The 10857-nt window shown below is 41.6% G+C and overlaps 1 pseudogene; it reads right to left on the reverse strand.

Annotated features, from left to right (window-relative positions):
* On the reverse strand, positions 1–9871 carry LOC127435238 (uncharacterized; annotated as a pseudogene).
* Positions 9872–10857: the final 986 nt, after the last annotated feature.

The raw sequence follows: 10857 nt of genomic DNA on the forward strand, positions 1-10857 counted from the left end.
TTAGTTGACATTTTGTTTCTAATGCAATGAAATGTTTTAGAAGTCACTGTATGTTCATCTTTGAGGGATGATCCACAACAGTTACAGGCTTAGTGCAGCATTTAATCAACTTTTAAGAGTCACAAACAGACATGGTGCCTTTAACAGAGAACAGTTGAACATTTAAGAGTTTCATATTACTTTCCCTCACATAAAACAGTAAATTTAGATCTGCAGTTTTTATCAGTCCATTTGAATTCACCGTTCATCTTCTCTATGGCACCACAGTGGTGGGACATCTGATGTTCAGGTTGACTTCCTCCTTTCCAGTTGGTCCAGGGTCCCACATGAAGCCCATTGGACCAAATCCAAAATCCAAAGAGTCGACTCTGTCTAAGCCCCACCCACACTGGACCAGAAATATTCCTCCTCCTTAGTTTTCGCTCCGTTTCTATCTGATCATCCTCAGACTCGATGCGCAGGAGTCCAGAAGTATTCTCATTACTATCGCAGTAATCCAGAGCTTTCTCCCAGGACATGTTTTCATGACTGACATGAATGTGGCTTTCTAGAAAAATAAATGTTTAATTTAAAATTAGTTGTTTATTTTATTTTTATTTAGAGCAGCATCTTTTGTTAAACCTGGAATGATTTGAATTTAAATACATTAAGCCTTCTCTCATCTTACTGTAGCATAGAGCAAAGAAATTATTTTCTGCAGAACGTTTCATCCAACTCCCAGGGAAGTAAAGGATGGTAAAAGGACCTAAAGAAGCAGTTTTAGAAAAGCTTGTGTAATTAGATTGTCCTCCATCAAACCATTCTAAGTCATCACTTGGAAGGCCAATCCAGAAAGGATCTTTACTCTGTTCTCCTGCTTTCATCACCTCTGTATTTTCAGTGTCATCGCTGATAGTGACTAAATCAGTGTGATTCTTTCTGCAGTAAGAATCAGAACCAAGAACCAGGTTTTTCTTTCCTGAATTAATTTATAGGTGCTTGATGTTTGGCCTGTAAGAATGCAAGAAAGCAAATTTTTAAGTAGAATTTAGATATGATTTAGATGTAAATTATCTGTAATTCAGTGATGATTACCTTGATCATAACACATGAAGGGTTTTGATGTACTGCATGGGAAAGATTGCAATTTTTCATCTTTCACAACAGCACAACATCTTTTCCAATCATTTCCTGTTAATTTGCTGATTGTGATTTCTTCATCATTTGAACATTTCTGACTTGTATAGGCACCGATCCAGCCACTTGTGCCTGGTTTCAGTAGTTTAACTAGCTCATCATTGTCTTGTTGGTCATAAACTGTGACAAGGTCAGTGTATTTACTTGTGCAACTATTCCGAGCTGCAGGCATAGTCATTTTATCTTCCAAGTGGAATGTTCTCAGTCTGAATGCCGCAGCTGATAGAGAAGAAGCTGAGAAGAAATATTCATGTTTTTATCAACATAGTATTGACATATTCCATTTTGATTAGAAAAAATGTTGTCCGTCTTTCTAAAGTTTTTAATTCCACCGAATTTTTTGGATTTTGAAGCTTGTTTAAAATATGTTTACTTAACAAATATAAAACTGACAGGAAAATACTCACCCCAAAGGAGGAATAACACAGGTAGGAATGACATATCTGAAGCCAGCATATGGTGTAGACAGAATCTCAAATAATCTCAGATTATCTCAAAATATCAAACTGTGTTCATTCATGTGATTTGATGAACCTATTCAGGAGAGATGTTTGTTAAGATGCACTTCACTGCTAATATTAGTTATGTTACACACCTAACCGGATTATAATCCCTTGCCATGAAGACTGAAAATCTGTCAAAATCAAGAATCACAAAAACTCTGATGTGTACAGTTCCCCTCTGTTGTAATTAGAACAGAATTTTTTTTTTTTTTTTTTTCGAGTTCTGGATTAAAACTTTCATCCTACAGTAAATAAAACCTTTTCTCCAAAGTAATTTGAAGTATTAACATAATAATGTGGGAAAATGTATGTGTGAGCGGGGCAAATAAACTGTATAATACTATACTATATATATATATACAGGGTTGGGGAGTAACTAAATACATGTAATGGGATTACGTATTTAAAATACAAAATATAAGTATCTGTATTCCACTACAGTTACAATTTAAATCATTGGTATTTAGAATAGAGTTACATTCAAAAAGTATTTTCATTTTATTGTCATTTGTTTCATTTAATATTTAGTCCTTTCAGATGGAAAACATTTATACATATAAATGATGTGATCCAAAGTGCATTTGAACAGCGGTGAAACACTTTCTTATGATGTGTTTCATTCATACGAGCAGACAGAGAAGTAAGTTTGAAGTAAGTTTGGAGGACAAGAAATAGAAATAAACCTTGTGTAAATTGTCAGCTTTACTCTAAGCTAAAATGCTATTTCTAGCCATTTTACATGCATGTTACCAGGCACGATCATATTTATTATCAAGAAAATTCACGTTGGGTCATAATTTCTTTTTTCTAGTAAGACCTTTGATATTAGAGCAAAAATCATATTCTTGATAATAATTTTTGTATTGTTTTCCTGTAAAAATATCTAAAAATCCTTAAAACAAGATCAATTAGTTCGATCTTGTTTTAGAAATAACACTGCATAAGATATTTAGGTTTTTCAGAGAATGTATTTTTAACGTGTATTTTGTCTTACTGTACTGGCAGAGTTTTTATAGTCAAAACAAGTGAAAAAATCTACCAGTGCTGAAGAAGTAATCTAACGGACTACATTACAAATTACATTTTACAGCATGTATTCTGTAATCTGTAGTGGAATACATTTCAAAAGTAACCTCCCAACCCTGATATATATATATAGAGAGAGAGAGAGAGAGAGAGAGAGAGAGAGAGCAATAGATAGATAGACAGAACTTTACAAATGTATTAAAATTAAAAAACAGAAATATCACATTGACATAAGTATTCAGACCCTTAACTCAGTACTCAAGTCTTTTTGGGTATGATGCGAAAAATATATATGATTATTCTTTAATTAACTTATTCTTTACTTTTGAGAATTTTTCTTGTATTTTTTTGCAGACATGGTCTGTGATAATCCCATGTTTTTTGTTTTGTTTTTTAAACCATGGTATTTATTGAAGCATCTTGGAGTACTATGACAGTGTCATGAAATATGAATATAATCATTCAGTACCATGGTATTACCCTGGTAATGACACAGTGTCTTTTTTTGTTATAAGGCTCTAATCTTTTTCTTATCTCATCACTCTTTTCACTTCTCTCATCTCTGCACTCTCACTTTATCATTTTATCTTTTCTGCTTGCATTCTGACCTCATCATGGTTTGAATGGGTAGCCTACATGTCCAAATATGGTAATACCATGGTATTTTTCTGAAAGTGATTAGTCTATTAGTTTAAACAAAAACAAACTGGGTTTGCTTGAATCAGACAGCTCCTTCAGTTAATGTCAGTATTCTATAAAAGACATATTACATTTCTATCACTGAAAATGACGCAACCGCTCTCGTTGTAATTAATAAAGCTGTCTACACTGCAGGTGTGCCAAGTGATGTCTGAAATGTGGCAGCAATCAAGTATTAATCTGTTGATGAACTTACAACACAATACATAGAGTGGACATGTTATCTGACCTGTGTTGGTTTGCATTTAGAGTGATGCGTTGGTGTGTCTGCGTCGTTCTGTGAATACACAGCCAAAATGCTAACTATATGTTTCATGAATAAACAAAAGCAATTCAAGCAATGTAATAAAATACTTTAGAATCCAGAAATTACATTACTGTTGCATCAAAAATGAGTTCAAAGTTTGTGAACATGTTGAAATGTAGGCTACATATTATTTATTATAGAAAATAAATGAGGAAATTACTGTATGCTTGCTCTTGAGTCGCTTAAGTAATAATAAGTAAACATGTTTTGGCATACTTTTTATGTTCTGTGCTGAAAAAGAAATCATCAAAATAATTAATAACTCCTTGCCTCAATAACACAAAATGGCTGTCAGTAGTTTGCAAGCTAATGTAATCCAGTGTAAGGATAGTGTAAATGTGTGGCTTGCTGTCTGGGGTGAAGGGCTCGAGGCTCGAGACTTGACCCAAGCTTGAATACCTCCCTGGACTTGGATTAATATTGATGGAATAGATAGGAGGAGATGGGGAGGTGGAGGGGCGCCAGAAACACTTGGTGCCACGTAGAGGTAAGCAGCTGTTTATATACTCTTACTCTGGCAGTGTGATTGGTCAGATTAAATTTACTTGCTCCTCACTTGCCCATCTTGTGAGAGATGGGCTTGTGTGCCAAAGAAGATAGAATCGAGCTGGACCGCTAGCTGAGGCAGCCTCGTGCTAGGGCCCATGTAGGGGAATAGGAAACTGGGAGGTGTAGGATAGGAAGAAATTGGAGAGTGAATGCAAGTTGAAACACTGATGGTATCGGCCACAGGGAAATGAGCTCTGCGAAGAGCTGTTCTGCGCTGGAAAGATCATTACGCCCTAACGCAGGGGAACCCCCGAGAAAGGGCAGGGTTGCCCAAGATGGAGGTGTGAACCCTAGCCGCCCAGACTGACCTTAAGTCTCCCTCCAGGCTTGGTTGGTTCAACGGATGGGCTCGTGCAGCGAATGGTGTGAGCCCCATGGGAGGAGACTCGGTGGCTGCTCAAGCAAGCAAGTCCAACCTGCACTCGAATGGGAGGGGCCCTCACTGCATTCGATGAGGGAGTCATCCCTGCCATGAATGGGAGAGCCCACAATACAGATAAATGTGAATAGCTCCCACTACGTTCGGGTGGAAGATCCCACTGCTGATCGAATGGAAGAGCCCTTGAAACCGACCTTGGCCCCCCTCCAGATGCAATCAGGGGGCCCTCACAGCATGCTAACGGGGGAGTCCTCGCTGTACTCCAAATGGGGAGCCCACGATACAAATAAACGTGAATTAGCTCAAACGGGAGGGCCATTGAGTGTTAGTGGCCGGCCCGTCCAGCAATTTGAGGCCCCCGCAGCGTCTGAATGGTGGGCCCTGCCTGGTTGTTGACAAGCACCAGCACTGGTCATGAATGCCTTGTGGTTAGCTGATGAGGGATTGTTGTGCATTTCTGACATGGAGATGGTTGGTATGGATGTAGCTGAGGTAAGCGTCAGTTGACCAACGGCCTAGTAGACATATTTGATGCTCGGGCTGGCCCTTTTGGGCTGCTGTAGTTGTGGCGTTGATACAGAAGAAGTGGCTTGTGTATAGTTTTTAAGGGATGCCAGATTTGATCAGAACGGATTTGAGATGTTTTTGGAATCAGAATCGGGAAACTGCATGCTTTTTGTTGTCTACGAAAAGTGGATCAAGGGGGTTTCTGGTTAGGGACTTTCTGTAATGGAGATAGTGTGCTAGCGTTTGAAAAGGCTGGATGGGATTTGGCAGATTGAAAATGAAAACTGGATGCCCTTTATTTGTCTGATCTGTTTTGCTTTGTTTGATAAGGTATCTGATTGTCTCGTTGTCTATGATATGGAGGTCTGAAATGGTGTGGTGGATTCTTGGGTCAAATTTAGTTGTGGTAGTGAGTTCTGAACACCGAAGGAAGCCGAAGAAGGATGAACATTGCTTCTAGTGTTTTTGCAGTGTTTGGAGAAATGTAACCCTGTTGAAGAGTATTTAAGCATCAGATTAGCAGGTCGATGGTGAGGGGGAGCCTGGTGTCAGTTCTCGCGGGCTGGAATTTATGGATGCCTTTAAGAAGAAGTGAGATCTGGGGATGATTTATTGTGGAGTAGTTTTGGCCGAAGATTAATTTATAGAAAAAACAGATGCCGCTTAGGTATCCATTGATGGTTCCTGAATGGAAGTTTTTTGATTGATTGAGGTGTGAGGTAAAGGAGGATGTGGAGAGGAGAGAAAAATCAGGAAATGGTAGGTTGTAGATTTGGTGAAAATTTTCCACAAAATCCACGCCGTCCAGTAAGTTTGCAGGGTTCGAGGGGAAATGGTTTGAAGGAGTCTAAGGAAGCTTGGTGGAGGAGTCTGAGATGGTGGTTTATAGATATTTCAGTTCTGAACAGGGAGGAACTGGGGTTGGGTTCGCTTTGGCACTGAATCTCTGAAAAAGAAAACGAGAGAGAGAGTGAGCAATCTGTTTTGTTTTTTTTTATCCTGGAATGTGTTCTGCTTTGATGATGAACTGGTTACGGAGTGAAATCCAAATTAGATGCCTGATAAATAGTGACAATTCTGGAGAACGAGATCTACATTTTCTAATGCACTGGACAGTGGCTTGGTTATCGCAGTGAATTGGGATACTTTTGAATGTCCATTCCGATCCCCAGAGGGAGGCCGCTACCACAGCGGGATATAGTTCAAACAGGGTGGAAGATTAAGAGTGAGGAGGGGATTTAGTTAGGTTGTAGGGCCATGAGAATGCAAACTAACAGCCCTAGTAGTAGTAACCTCCGAAACTGATTGATGGGGCTGCATCAGTGTACAATTGGATGTCTTCAGGGGAGAAGATAGTCATCGTAGAAATATGAGAGGCCATTCCAGTGTCTAAGAGAAGTCAGCCAAAGTTGAAAATCTGCCTGACATGCTTGGTCTAGGTCTACAAAGTCATTTAGGGAGTGAACTGATGAGGCTAGAGAGAGAAAGTGTGAGATGAAAGGTGAACCTTGAGGAATGATGCGCATGGTGAAGTTTAGGTGGCTGAGAAGGGAGGTTGCGCTTAGTGCAGGTTGGGTTTGATAGGGTTTCGGAAGAGATGGAAATAATCCTGTCAAATTTCTCTCTGGGTAGGGAAGCGGGAAATTTGGCCGTATCGAGTTGGAAACCTAAAAATTTGATGGAAGTGGAAGGGCCGGCATTCTTTTCTTGGGCGATAGGAATTCCTAGGTCGAAGAATACTTTCATAACCTTGGTTAGGTGGAGAGCCAGGGGAGAATTGTGAGGCGAGACCATGAGTAAATCGTCAAGCAGATGGATGAGGTAAGGCACAGAGTGATTATTTGACAAAATTCAGCAGATCGCTTCGGATAGCATGTTGAATATCTTGGGGCTGTTTTTGCAGCCAAAGGTGAGGCAGACAGCAAAATAGAATTTGTTGTTCCAATGGACGCCGAATAGGTGCCAGAAATCTGGGTGCAGGGGCATGATTTTGAATGTTGAAGTGATGTCGACCTTAGCAAGCCGTGCATCCCTGCCTACTTTTTTAATCATTCATATGGTTTGGTTGAAGTTATGATAGCGAAGAGCGTATTCATTGATTGTGATCAAGCTATTGATGCTCAGGTGAGGCCAACCGTGAGGGGCTGAGAGGTCTATTATAAGACTTTTTTTTCTCCCCGAGAATTTTCTGGTGGCTACTCTGATGGGATTAATGCGAAAATTCTCAAAGGGAGATTTAGCGAATGGGCCTATCATGAAACCTGATTTGACTTCTTTGTCGACCACTTGATGTTGAACTATGGCTGATTGCAAGTTGTGAAAGATAAGATTTGAGGTTGGCAAACTCTCTACACCGGGGTTTAAACCGTGTTTTAATCCAGACAGTAAAAATTGATCAAAAGTCTTGTCTGTATAATTGGCCAGTTCTTTAGCTAGTGATGAAATGATGACAGGAGGATGGAGGTACTTTCTGAATGAATGATTTATTGAGGGTATTTTAACCAGACAAATTGAGTGAATGTGGGCTCCTCCGCAGAAGCTGTAGATGTGCAGAAAATGGCATGCTGATTTGTGACATCCGAAATTGTTGAAGTTGTTGCATATTTGTTTTCCTGCTGAAAAGCTTACTATTCTTCCTTTGTAATCTTTGATGGATGAATTTGAAGGGTTGCTGCTGGATTTGGGGATGTAGATAGTTGGATTGATAGCGGTCACGGCGGATTGGAGGGGGGGAGTGATTGAGGGGCAGGAAGTGATTTGGTGTTCAGTTGACCTGCATACAGTGCATGAAATGCTCCTACATCCGATGAACACTCTACTGTGGATGTCTAAATCTAGCACTCCCCAGTACTGACACTGATTCCACTGCGAGACTCGTGCTGCACATTTGGCTGAAAAGAGCTTATGGTATATGAAAAAATGGCTTCTGCCATAAGAGAGTGATAGTTCGGCTATGATTGATAGGTAGTCATTGAGCTTGTGCCGTCTATGTGAGAGCACAGAGCAAATAACTTCAGTAAAGTGCACGAAGGCGATGCAGAATTTGGCAATCCATGATTCTAACCGTGTTTTCGTATGGGATTGCTGACAGTAAAGAGGAGAGATCTATGTCTGCACCTATGAGAATTTAAGAGTGGAATTGATTGGAGGTTCTGAGAATGCAGCGTTTGAGGGAATAGAGAGAGGTATAGCTGTTTGGAGAGTGAAAGTTGGAAGGCAAGCTGGAAAATCTGGGCTGGCTGAAAGAGGATTCAGGACAAGATTCGCTTTCTGAGGCAGCCTCACACAAGGAATGGCTCCGGGGTAGGGGAGATTAGGATGATAGAAAGAAGGGGGGTAAAGTTGAGAGGGGAATGGGACTGGGGTGGAGTTCTCCAGCGGAGGCAGCCTCATATGGGAATCTGCTCCAGTTAACCATGGAGGGGAAGGGAGGGATTGATATTGTCAGAATTAATAGGAATTCAGAAGGGCTGCTGTTGAAGAGTGAGAAGGATGGCCCGTAAGAGCGGTGAACGATTCGCAAACCGGTTGGTGATCTTGCTGCGTGAAAGGATAAGAGTTTGCTGAGAAATCTGTTACTGGGTTAAGATTTGCCATGGTAGACAGAAGAGGGAAGAGAGGAGGAGGAGGGAGCTCGGCGGAGGAGGGGATATTAGCATGTGCTCCGCGACTGGAGGTTCTGTGCAAGTGCTGAATCTTGTGGTGACCTGAGGGGAAAAATTGCTGGGGCTGGTTTGCTGCTAAATAATTCCTGTATTTCTTAAAGTTTTTTGGGTTGAGGGTGGTCAATTTATTTTATTTTATTTATGCATTTGGCAGACACTTTTATCCAAAGCGACTTACAGTGCCCTGATTACAGGGACAATCCCCCGGGAGCAACCTGGAGTTAAGTGCCTTGCTCAAGGACACAATGGTGGTGGCTTTGGGGATTGAACCAACAACCTTCCACTTATCAGTTCAGTGCTTTAGTCCACTACACCACCACCACTTTGAACGTTTAGTGAGTGGAAATGAAGTAGGTGGGGCAGATGAACCACTGTGTTTATGGGCGACAAGCAGGTCATAAAGTTGGGCTTTTTTGAGCGTCGAGGGCATGTAATGTCTGCAATTGCGAGAGTGTGTCTTGGTCCGATTACCGTTCATTTGGCTATACCTGGAATGGCTTGGTGGTCAGACGAACAATAGGTGATAGTTGAGGAGGTATGAGAAGCTCTTGAAGGAGGGGGAGAATCATTGGTTTGGCGGTGGTGCCTGGGAGAAGAGGTGTCCGAGCGAGAAGCTTGATGGCCTTGGTTTTCCGCTGTCGGTTGAGGAATAGTGTTGGGAGAAGGCGAGATGATCTCAGACTCAACGAGCTGTTGTGGGGAGTCCGGAATGATTGAAAATACCTCATTGGAGGTGAAAAGCTCAAGCCCTGCCTGCCGGCCAGTCCTCCACGCCTTCTCGGACCTGGGAGGGAGACAAGGGGAGGGAAAAACAAAAAAAAGAGAGGGAAAGGCCAAAACGGAGCGACATCGGGAGAAAGAGAGGAAAAAAAAGACTTACTCGCTTGTTCTCTGATACGCTGTAGCCTGGTCCTTGGTCACTCCTTCACCCTCCAGTGGATGACAGGTGCTCCTCCCTGGGTGGATCGGAGGCAGTCCTCCGGTCCATGGCAGACGGAACTACCCGCCGTGCTTTGGTGGATGGTAGAGAGCCCCTCCTCCCCTCGCAGTCGGTGGTCATTCCTCCGCTTTCAGGCAGCCGGGCTCCTCAGTCCCCTGGTGGATGACCACGGCTGCTCCTTTGGTGTGGATGGTAGTGGTGAGGACTCTACTACGGCGCATCCCTCCTCCTTCCCGGGGTTTGGCACCAATGTAATAAGGTTCAATGGAAAGGAGGCGGCGAGAACCAGCTTGACAATATAAATAATGTTTAATGATAAATTAAAACTTAAAGACAAAACATAAACACAAACGCATACAGGGCATCTGCCTGTAGCTCTCTCTCCCAAACTGCCGCCTCCGAATGCTTTTATCCCTCTCGTGGGCTTATTTAGCCTGATTAGGGGCCGGGCTTGCATCAACATCGTCCGGCCCCACCCTCATCCTTGCCACATAGAGGTAAGCAGCTGTTTATATACTCTTACTCTGGCAGTGTGACTGGTCAGATTAAATGAAATTGGTCCTCCCGAACCTTGTTAATGAAACTGTTGTTTTAAAGACTTCACAATGCAATATACAGGCAATATAACCAACTCTTACCAGATGCTTTTTAATTTGCTGACAAATTAGAAGTATTCCATTTTCATAACTTATGAAATATGATTATTTACTCTACACAAACTGTCAAACATACGGTCAAATCATTGTGCCAATCGGAAAGTTTGCGAGTAGAAAACAACACATTATTTCACTCACATAATAAATTAATATCAAGTAATGGCCTGGAGTTTATATGCTGTAAACAGTTTTCTTCTGCCGCATTTCGCATGTAACTTCATGAAACACAAACAGAATAAAAAAAACAGCTGATGCTCCGTGACGCCACTTCGATGCTCGGGGGCGAATTAAAAATTACATTTTTACTCCCTCAAAAGGCAATGCTGTGGGAAGGGATGGCACTTGAAAGCTTGTTCCAAACAAAAGTGAGAAAAAAAAATGAATGGGCCCTCCCACAAGACAAAGGGTACATTCATCCAGTAATTCCGTGTTCCTTTCAGAGTACCCACT

The sequence above is a fragment of the Myxocyprinus asiaticus genome, chromosome 45, assembly GCF_019703515.2.
Source record: "Myxocyprinus asiaticus isolate MX2 ecotype Aquarium Trade chromosome 45, UBuf_Myxa_2, whole genome shotgun sequence".
NCBI lineage: Eukaryota > Metazoa > Chordata > Actinopteri > Cypriniformes > Catostomidae > Myxocyprinus > Myxocyprinus asiaticus.